The sequence below is a fragment of the Panthera uncia genome, chromosome X, assembly GCF_023721935.1.
Source record: "Panthera uncia isolate 11264 chromosome X, Puncia_PCG_1.0, whole genome shotgun sequence".
Classification (NCBI taxonomy): Eukaryota; Metazoa; Chordata; class Mammalia; order Carnivora; family Felidae; genus Panthera; species Panthera uncia.
Genome location: NC_064817.1, coordinates 45,641,905 through 45,654,146, shown reverse-complemented (window position 1 = coordinate 45,654,146; position 12,242 = coordinate 45,641,905).

Sequence of the window (12,242 nt, the reverse complement as noted above, 5' to 3'; positions counted from 1 at the left end):
AGTGCAGAAGCTTTTTATCTTCATGAGGTCCCAACAGTCCATTTTTGTTTTTAATTCCCTTGCCTTTGGGGATGTGTCAAGTAAGAAATTGCTGTGGCTGAGGTCAGAGAGATGTTTTCCTGCTTTCTCCTCTAGGGTTTTGATGGTCTCCTGTCTCACATTCAGTTGCTTTATCCATTTTGAGTTTATTTTTGTGAATGGTATAAGAAAGTGGTCTAGTTTCATCCTTCTGCATGTTGCTCTCTAGCCCTCCCAGCACCATTTGTTAAAGAGACTGTCTTTTTTCCATTGTATATTGTTTCCTGCTTTGTCAAAAATTAGTTGGCCATACTTTTGTTGGTCTAATTCTGGGGTTTCTATTATATTCCATTGGTCTATGTGTTTGTTTTTGTGCCAATAACATGCTGTCTTGATGATGACAGCTTTGTAGTAGAGGCTAAAGTCTGGGATTGTGATGCCTCCTGCTTTGGTCTTCTTCTTCAAAATTACTTTGGCTGATTAGGGTCTTTTGTGGTTCCGTACAATTTTTAGGATTGATTGTTCTAGCTTCGAGAAGAATGCTGGTGCAATTTTGATTGGGATTGCATTGAATGTGTAGATAGCTTTGGGTAGCATTGACATTTTAACAAAATTTATTCTTCCAATCCAGGAGCATAGAATGTTTTTCCATTCCTTTATATCTTCTTCAATTTCCTTAATAAGCTTTCTATACCTTTCAGCATACAGATCTTTTATATCTTTGGATAGATTTATTCCTAAGTATTTTATGATTCTAGGTGCAATTGTGAATGGGATCAGTTTCTTTATTTGTCTTTCTGTTGCTTTATTATTAGTGTATAAGAATGCAACTGATTTCTTTACATTAATTTTGTATCCTGTGACTTTGCTGAATTCATGTATCAGTCTAGCAGACTTTTGGTGGAGTCTATCGAGTTTTCCATATATAATATGATGTCATATGCAAAAAGTGAAAGCTTGATTTCATCTTTGCCAATTTTGATGCCTTTGATTTCCTTTTGTTGTCTGATTGCTGATGCTAGAACTTCCAACACTATGTTAAACAATAGCGGTGAGAGTGGACATTCCTGTCGTGTTCCTGATCTCAGGGGGAAAGCTCTCAGTTTTTCCCCATTGAGGATAATATTATCTGTGTGCTTTTCATAAATGGCTTTTATGATGTTTAAGTATGGTCCCTCTATCCCAACTTTCGCGAGGGTTTTTATTAAGAAAAGATGCTGAATTTTGTCAAATGCATTTTCTGCATTGATCGACAGGATCATATGGTTCTTATCTTTATTTTATTAATGTAATGTATCACCTTGATTTATTTGCAAATGTTGAACCAGGCCTGCAGCCCAGGAATGAATCCCAAGTGATCATGATGAATAATGCTTTTTGTATGCTGTTGAATTCGATTTGCTAGTATCTTATTGAGATTTTTTGCATCCATATTCATCAGGGATATTGGCCTGTAGTTCTCTTTTTTTACTGGGTCTCTGTCTGGTTTAGGAATCAAAGTAATGCTGGCTTCATAGAATGAGTCTGGAAGTTTTCCTTCCCTTTCTATTTTGTGGAATAGCTTGAGAAGGATAGGTATTATCTCTGCTTTAAACGTCTGGTAGAATTCCCCAGGGAAGCCATCTGGTCCTGGACTCTTATTTATTGGGAGATTTTTGATAACTGATTCAATTTCTTTGCTGTTTATGGGTCTGTTCAAGTTTCCTGTTTCTTCCTGTTTGAGTTTTGGAAGTAGGTGGGTGCTTAGGAATTTGTCCATTTCTTTCAGGTTGTCCAGTTTGTTGGCAGATAATTTTTCATAGTATTCCCTGATAATTGCCTGTATTTCTGAAAGATTGGTTGTAATGATTCCATTTTCATTCATGATTTTATCTATTTGGGTCATCTCCCTTTTCTTTTTGAGAAGCCTGGCTAGAGGTTCATCAATTTTGTTTATTTTTCAAAAAAACAACTCTTGGTTTCATTGATATGCTCTACAGTTTTTTTAGATTCTATATTGTTTATTTCTGCTCTGATCTTTATTATTTCTCTTCTTCTGCTGGGTTTGGGTTGTTTTTGCTGTTCTGCTTCTAGTTTCCTTATGTGTGCTGTTGGATTTTGTATTTGGGATTTTTCTTGTTTCTTGAGATAGGCCTGGATTGCAATGTATTTTCCTCTCAAGACTGCCTTCGCGGCATCCCAAAGCATTTGGATTGTTGTATTTTCATTTTCATTTGTTTCCATATATTTTTAAATTTCTTCTCAAATTGCCTGGTTGACCCATTCATTCTTTAGTAGGGTGTTCTTTAACCTCCATGCTTTTGGAGGTTTTCCAGACTTTTTCCTGTGGTTGATTTCAAGATTCATAGCATTGTGGTCTGACAGTGTGAATGGTATGATCTCAATTCTTGTATACTTATGAAGGGTTGTATTATGACCCAGTATGTGATCTATCTTGGAGAATGTTCTACGTGCACTCGAGAAGAAAGTATACTCTGTTGCTTTGGGATGCAGAGTTCTAGATATATCTGTCAAGTCCATCTGATCCAATGTATCATTCAGGGCCCTTGTTTCTTTATTGATCCTGTGTCTAGATGAGGACATGGAGGATAAATAACATGTTACTAAATAAAAAATGGGTCAATGAAGAAATCAGTGAAGAAAAAATATCTGACGACAAATGAAAACAGAAAAAAAACGCAGTTCAAAATGTTTGGGACACAACAAAAGCAAATCTAAGAGAGAAGTTTATAGCAATTGGAGTCTACCTTAAGAAACATGAAAAATCTCAAATAAACGATATAACTTCACATGATATAAACTAGAAAAAGGACAGTCAAAGCCAAAAGTTAGTATAGGTAAGGAAACAATAAATGTAAGAACAGAAATAAATCAAATAGAGAATAAAAAATCAATACAAAAGATCATTGAGACTAAGAGATCATTATTTGAAAAGATAAAATTGAGAATGTTTAGCCATACTCTAAACAAGAAAAAAGGAGAGAATACTCAAATAAATAAAATCAGAAGTGAAAGGTGAGGAGTTATTAACACCACAGAAATACAAAGAATTATGAGATTACTATAGAAAATTATATGCCAGCAAATTGCAAAACCTAGTAGAAATGGATAAATTCTTAGAAACATAAAACTGAATCAAAAAGAATCAAAAAGAAAAAATCTGAACAGAAAAATTACTAGTAACAAAATCGAATTGGTACTCTTAAAATCCCCAACATAAAGTCCAGGACCAGATGGTTTCACAAGTGCATTCCAACAAACATTAAAAGAAAAGTGAATACTTGCCCTTCTCAAATCATTCAAAAAAAAATAGAAAAGAAAACTTCCAAATTTATTCTATGAGGCCAGCATTACTCTAATAGCAAAGCCAGTCAGAAAGTACAAGAAAAAAAAATTACAGGTTAATATCTCCAATAAACAGAGATGGAAAAATACCCAACAAAATATTAGCAATGTGAATTTAAAAATGCATTGAAATGGTCATTTAACACAAGTATGATTTATTTAGTGATGAACTGATGCCTTAGTATATGCAAATCATTCAATGTGATACACTACAAAAACAAAATGAAGGGAAAAATATGATGATCTAATAGATGCAGAAAAAGCAGGTGACAAAATTCAACCTCCATGCATGATAAAAACTCTCAACAAAGTAGATATATAAAGGGAATATACCTCAACATAATGGCCTTATATGAAAATCTCACAGCCAACGTCTTACTCAATGGTGAAAAACTGAGGGTATTTCCTCTAAGATCAGGGACAAGACAAGGATGTTCACTCTCACCACTTTTCTCGAACATAGTACTGGAAGTCCTAGCCATAGACATTAGACAACATAAAGAAATAAAAGGCATCTAAACTGGTAAGGCAGAAGAAAAATTCTATTTGCAGATGACATGATACTATATATAGAAAACTTGAAAGGCTCTACCAAAAACGTATTAAAACTGAAAAATGGATTTAATAAAGTTGCAGGACATAAAGTCAATGTACAGAAATCTGTTGCATTCGTATACTCTAATAATCAAGCATCAGAAAGTGAAATTAAGAAAACAATCACATTTACATAAGGAATTTATAAAACTCAATACCCAACTCCCTCAAAAAAAAAATGGGCAGAAGACATAAATAGAGATTTTTCCAAAGAAGACATACAGATGGCCAACAGACACATGAAAAGATGTCCAACATCAGTCATCATCAGGGAAATATAAATCAAAACTACAATGAGATATCACCTCACATCTGTCAGAATGGCTGAAATCAACAACACAAGAAACAACAGTTGTTGGCAAGGATTTAGAGAAAGGAGAAACCTCTTTAACTTTTGGTGGGAATGCAAACTGATGCAGCCACTGTGAAAAACAGTATGGAGGTTCCTTGAAAAGTTAAAAAAAAATAACTACCCTATGACTCAGCAATTGCACTACTATGTATTTGCCCAAAGGATAAAAAATACTAATTCAAAGGGATACATGCTTCCCAATGTTTATAGCAACATTATCTCCAACAGCCAAATTTTGTAAATAGCCCAAGTGTCCATTGACTGATGAGTGGATAAAGAAGAGGTGGCACTATATATATATATATATATATATATATATAATGTAATATTACTCAGCCATAAAAAAGAATGAAATCTTGCCATTTGCAACTATGTGGGTGGAGTCAGAGAGTAATACGCTAAGGGAAATAAGTCAGAGAAAAATACCATATGATTTCATTCATATGTGGAATTTAAGAAACTACAAATAATCATAGGGGGAAAAAAAGAGGAAAACCAAGAAACAGACTCTTAATTACAGAGAACAAATTGATGGCTACCAGAGGGGAGGTAGGTAGGGGGATATGTTAAATAGGTGATGGGAGTTAAGAAGTGCACTTGGTTGTGATACACACTGGATGTTGTATGTAAGTGTCACATCACTAAATTTTTTACCTGAAACTAATATTACACTGTATGTTAACTAACAGGAATGTAAATAGAAACTTAAACTTTATTTATCTTTTTAATTTTTTTTTCAAAATTTTATTTACATTGTAGTTAACTTATAGTGCAATATTGGTTTCAGGAGTAGAATTCAGTCATTCATGACTTACAACACCCAGTGCTCATCATTAATAAGTATGCTTCTTAATACCATTACCCATCTAGCTCATCCCCCACCCACCTTCTTCATCAACCCTCAGTTTGTTCTCTATCATAAAGAAAACAATAACATGTACAATTGCACCAAAAACAATGAAATATCTAGGGATAAACTTAACTGAAGAGGTGAAAGATCTGCACTGTGAAAACTGTAAAACATTGATTAAAGAAATTCAGGATGACCCAAAGAAATGGAAAGACATTTTATGCTCATGGTTTGGAAGAATAAATATTGTTAAAATGTGTGTACTATTCAGAGTGATCTACACATTGAATGCAATCTGTATCAGAAAACCAACAGCATTTTTCACAGAACTAGAACAAACAATCCTAAAATTTATATGAAACCACAAAAGACTTCGAATAGTCACAGCAATTATGAAAAAGAAAAACAAAACGGGAAGTATCACAATTACAGATTTCAAATTTTATTGCAAAGTGGTAGTAATTAAAACAGTATGCTACTGGCATAAAAGTAGACACATAGATCAATGAAACAGAATAGAAAACCCGTAAATAAATCCACAATTATATAGTCAATTTACTTTTGACAAGGGAGGAATGAATATCCAATGCAAAATTACAGTTTCTTCAACAAATGGTGTTGGGAAAACTGGACAGCCACATGCAAAAGAATGAAACTATATCCCTTTCTTTCACCAATCACAAAAATAAACTCAACATGGATTAAAGACCTAAACGTGAGACCTGAAACCATAAAAATCTTTGAAGAAAGCACAGGCAGTGATTTCTCTGACATCAGCCATAACAACATTTTTCTAGATATGTCTCCTGAGGCAAGGAAAACAAAAGCAAAAAATAAACTATTGGGTCTACATTGAAATTAAAAGCTTCTGCACAGTGAAGGAAACAAACAAAAAAAACTAAAAGGCAACCTACTGAATGAGAGAAGATATTTGCAAATGACATATCTGATAAAGGGTTAGTACCCAAAATATATAAAGAACTGATACAATTCAATAACCAAAAAACAAATAATCCAATTTAATAATGGGCAGAAGATATGAACAGACATTTATCCAAAGAAGACCTATACATGGCCAACAGACACATGAAAAGATGCTCAACTTCACTTGTCATCTGGCAAATGCAAATCAAAACTATAATGAGGTATTACTTCATACTTGTCAGAATGACTAATATCAACACCACAAGCAAAAACAAGTCTTGGTGAGGATGTGGAGAAAAAGGAATTCTCTTGCAATATTAATAGGAATGCATATTCATGCAGCCTCTGCAGAAAACAGTATGGAGGTACCTCAAAATTAAAAATAGAACTAACTACCTAATGGTCCAGGAATCGCACTACTGGGCATTTACCCAAAAAATGCAAAAACATTAATTCAAAGACATACGCATGTACCTATGTTTATTGCAGCATTATTTGTGGTAGCCAAGGTATGAAAGCAGCCCAAGTGTCCATTGATTGATGAATGGATAAAGAAGATGTGGTGTGCGTGTGTGTGTATAATGCTAAGTGAAATAAGTCATTGAAAGGCATACCATACGATCTCACTTGTATGTGGAATTTAAGAAACAAAATGAAAGAGGAAAGGGAAAAAAGAGAGAAAGAGACAAACCAAGAATCAGCCTCCTAGCTATAAAGAACAAACTGATGGTTACCAGAGGAGAGATGAGTGGGGATTGGGGGAAATAGGGGATGGGGATTAAAGAGTACACATGTCATGATGAAATAAAATAAAGTGATAAAAAGTGAATAAATAAAAAAATAAGTCAAAATAAACTCAAAATTGATTAAATCCTTAAATGTGAGACCCCAAACCATAAAAATCCTAAAGAAAACATGGGCAGTAATCTTTTGAACATCAACTTTAGCAATGTGTTTCTGGATATAACTCCTCAGGCAAGGGAAACAAAAGCAAAAATATATAAAGAACTCACAACTCAACACCAAAAAAGCAATATTAAGATTAGGAAATGGACAGAGCGACTGAATAGACAGTGTTCCAAAGAAATATAGATAGCCAGGAGACACATGAAAATATTCTTAACATCAGTAATCATTAGGGGAATACAAATCAAAACCACAATGAGATATAACCTCATGCTAATCAAAATGGATAATATCAAAATAAGAACAAATATTGATTAGGATGTGGAGAAAAGGGAACCCTTGTGCACTGTTGATGGGAATGTAAAATAATACAGCCACTATGGAAAACAATATGAAGGTTTTTCAAAAACTGAAAATAGAAGTGCCATACGATCCTATAATTCCATTTCCAGGTGTTGTGCTAGGTAAAATATATCAGACAAATAAAGGGAAATACCATATTATTTCACTTATGTGTAGAATTTAAAACCAAAATGAACAAACAAAAGAAATAGACTCATAAATACAAATAATAAACTAGTAGTTGCCAGAAGGGAGGAGAGTTGGGTGACAGGCAAGATAGGTAAAAGAGATTAAGAGGTACAAACTTCCAGTTATAAAATAAATAAGTCATGAAGATAAAAAGTACAGCATAGGAAATATAGTCAATAACATTGTAATAATGTTGTGTGGTGAAACATAACTACATTTGTCATAGTGAGCATTTTGTAACATCTATAATTGTCAAATCACAAGGTTGTCTAACTGAAACTAATGTAATAGTATATATCAACGATACTTAAAATAAATACATAAAATGAAAACTTCAAGACAATCAGAGAAAAATAACACAAACTCTGGATTATAGTCATTTAATTCTTGTTTTTTTCTGATTCCATTTCCCTCTGGAACTCTCCACACTTTCCACACAACCTATACTATGAATGCCTCCCCTCATGGACATAACTGGAAAACATTTAAAAAGGTATCTCAAATTGAAGGGAAGATAAAGAACCACAGAAATCAGAAGTTTGTCATTTCGATGGACATGTTACAGATAAGGAAACAAACCCAGGAAGGTGAATCTGACTTGCTCAAGTTTAGAGGTTAATGACAGAATCAGAACAAGAGTGCAAGTCCTTTTTTTTATGGCTTGTCTTTTAACTTTTTATTACAGAAAACTTCAAATGTACAAAAGTTGATAGAGAAGTTTAATAAACTCATATATACTCTTCACTCAGTTACAATTATTAACATTTTGCCAGTGTTGTTTTATCTATCCCCTCTTCTATTTGTACTGAATTGTTTTAAAGCAAATTCAAGATATTTTGTCATTTCTTCTGTAAACAGTTTAACATGCTTTTCTAACTGATGAGAATATTTTTAAATATTTAAAAAAAGAAAAATCTATGCCATTAAACATCCAATAAAGTTGACAATAATTCCTTTAATTTCATCAAAAAAAGAGGAAGTTCACTTAAAAGTAAAGTTTCCCAAATTGAACAAACATAATGGGATACCTATTTAATTTTCATGCAGGAGCCTCCAAGAGGTTTCAAAATTCCAAAATAACTTCATTAAAATCTTCATTGCAAAAGGCTAATTCAATATTAAAATACCTAAAATGAAAGATGATAAGACTGAGGTAACTTCTACTGCTCCCTGCATCCTCATTTATTTGAGCACACATTCTAGTAATCCTCTGTATAATTTGCCTTCTCACTCTGAAAACATTAGTAAAGTTACCTTTTGAAAAAGGACCACCCCAAGACTATAGATGATTCTCCTTATCCTTCACTTCTAGATCAAAGGCTAATCTAAGGCACATTGCACCTCCCTTTCCAAATTCAGGTCATTGGTTATTGATCTTTGGGAGTGCCTCTAGATCTGGTGAAGATAATATCTTTTGCACCTTCTTTGAAAGATGCTTCTTGGGTCCATGGGGTTAACAGTGCCAGTTTTTTCTGTTTCATCTCAGTTGAAAACTGACTTAAAAGAATTTTTAAGTAGCTCTGTTTGTGGAGGTTAGCAAACATGGATGCTGAAATTCAGATCCTGATAAGAACTTTTAATTTTTTTTTAATGTTTAGTTATGTTTGAGAGAGAGCGAGACAGAGCATAAGCAGCGTGGGAGCAGAGAGAGAAGAAGATGCAGAATCTGAAGCAGACTCCAGGCTGCAGCTGTCACAGAGCCCAATGTGGGTCTCAGACCCATGAACCATGAAATCATGACCTGAACCAAAGTCTGAAGCTTAACCAACAGAGCCACCCAGGTGCCCCTGATAACTTTTCAAAGGCTTTCTCCACTAAGCCAAATGTACTCAGAGGTGGGGAATAGACATTCCAACATATATGGATGTGTGTGTTACTCCTTTGATATCCTTCAGATAGCAATCCAATTTTTGAATAACTAAAAACAGCTGTTCTTGATTTACAAATCTACTCTTTATAGGACCAGAGATGTGGTTCCAGAAACAATTCAAAGTCCAATCCTTTTTACCAATCACAAAACCACAAAAGCCTCCCCTATTTTTCTCAAGAGGCTTGTCCCAGTGCCTTTGACATGTAAATACCTCACCTGGTCCTTTCCAGGAATTCTTATCTAGGTGATCTCTAAAATATCAACTTCAGGAAGGTAATTCTTAGGAGAAAAAAAAAGGAAAGATTATTTGAAACTTAAGCAAATTAAAAAAAAAAAAACTTGTGTCTTCTCCGCAAATAACTGTTTCATAACAAAAATCTTACAGTGGAAGATTCAAGGACTCTGTCTGTCTGTTCATATGTGTTTATATATGTGTGTACAGATGTGTGATATTTTCTATGTCCAGGTAGCATTGCCAACATTAATTATAAAAGAGCTCTATTTAATTGAATTTTTTTTCAATATATGAAATTTATTGTCAAATTGGTTTCCATACAACACCCAGTGCTCATCCCAAAATATTTAATTGAATTTTAAAAATTAAGTGTTTAGGGGCTCCTGGGTGGCTCAGTGCATTAAGCATCTGACTTTTGATTTCAGCTCAAGTCATGATCTCATGGTTTCATGGGTCTGGGTCCCATGTGGGGCTCTGCGTTAACAGTGTAGAGCCTGCTTGGGACTCTCTTTCTCTCTCTCTTTGCCCCTCCCCTGCTCATGCTGTCTCTGTCTCTCTCAAAAATAAATAAATAGACTTAATTTTTTAAATTAAAAAATAAATAAAAATGAAATGTTTGTATAAATTAAATTCCCAGAAATATAACAAAAAGTTAATTCAAATGAATTTCAGTTTTACATAATCTGGAAAATATTTAATATTAAAGCTAGTTTAAGTTTGTTTGATTTTTTAAAGCATGGCTTTAGGGTTATCAGCATTAAATATAATAATGTTAATATATGTATCAGCATTATATAATAATATAAAAACCTTGTATTCTACCTAGGATTACTAAAGGTCAAATAAGTTAGGGGCACCTGGGTGGCTCAGTCGGTTAAGCGTCTGACTTTGGCTCAGGTCATGATCTTGTGGTTTGTGAGTTTGAGCCCCACGTCGGGCTCTGTGCTGACAGTTCAGAGCCTGGAGCCTGCTTTGGATTCTGTGTCTCTCTCTCTTTCTCTGCCTTTCCCCCACTTGTGCTCTGTCTCTGTCTCTCTCTCTCTCAAAAATAAGTAAAATGTAAAAAATAAATAAATAAATAGATAAATAAATAAAGGTCAAATAAGTGTTATCTCTTACAAAATTTGTCAGTAAGAAAAATATCTTGACACGATGGTTGACTTTTTCTAATGTATAAATGTATTCATAAACTTGCCAATCTATAGAATGATAGAATAACAGATATTTCACAATTGTTTGCTTCTTTATTTTCACATTAAATTAAGGCATTTAAGGGTTAAATTTTGTAATACATACATAAGCTACTAGAAATTATAAGGAAAACTTATCTAAATGCAAGGAAAGTAAGATGGTTGTTTTGAATAAGAGAAGGTATGAGGAATGTGATGCATTTTTTTCATGAGGAAAAGGAAAGTAATTTTGTCTAAAAATGAAGTTCATTGTTTAAAGAGGAAAAACAGGACAAGATCTGAATGCATAAAGAAAGTAGGGGAAGGTTTGTGAAAATGAAACTTGGGAAAGGACTTTTATGCTGGACAAGTTAAATAAATTTAAAAGTTTCTTTTTTAAAAAAATAAGTTTAATATCTACAAGGTGCTTATGTAAATGTAAACCTTAAAATTTTTCAACTGCTGAAAGGACAAGATTTATTGGCTTGTTCTTCCACTCTTAATACGAAACTGTAAGCAAATTGTTTCATCTTTTATGTGATGTTTCTATCAAAACAATTTCCCGTGTTTGTTGTTTCTATTAAGTTTTGATTACTTAAACCTAATCTTCTGGATACTGAAAGAGCTCTTTTGCTCATAACTATGAAATCTATATTTTACTATAAAGTCTTTAACTGTCACTTTGGTTAAATAGATAACTAAGTATTGTTTCACAGTAATCTATTATCCTATTTGGCCAAGTATTTTAAAACCTTTTGATATTTTTGATAAACTTCCCCCAAATCCAATTTTAAATAAAGTCTCTTTGAACTCCAACTAACTTTGGGATTTATCAGAAGTTCTCTGGAAATCTCAAGGGATTTGTTCTTTCTCTTTATAAAAAGGGAGATGCTAAATAAATTAGGCTAATTTGGTATATTAAGTTACATGGGAAGCACTGTCAAACAAGAAGTAATACTAAGCTTTCTTTGTCATATTTATATATAAGTGTTCTAGAAATTGTATGACATGCCTAAAGTCTGATATGTTCTGGTACAATATTACCATAATAATTTCAGTCATCATCTAAAAATATTGTGTCACTGAAATAGTCAAATTCCTCTGTCAATTCCATTATAATGAACTCTCATAAGATCTTTAACAATGGACACTTTTAAGTCTTTGTAATTAACAGAGAGTTATTGTTTTACTCTCATGGTTTTACAAAATTATTTCTGCAAGAGTGCTTCATTTTTAAGGAGACTGATGGAAAGTACTATAGAATATAGATTTCTGATAACTTTAGGATCATAAAAATGAACTGGGTAAGAATATACAGAACTAATGAAAAAATTGTATTCAAGGAGAACAAGAATTAATAACATGGGACTGAATGAATTGATGAGGGTGATTATAATTTTTTATAACTTTTTATTTGAAACATTGCTGGTTTATTCATGTTTTGTTTT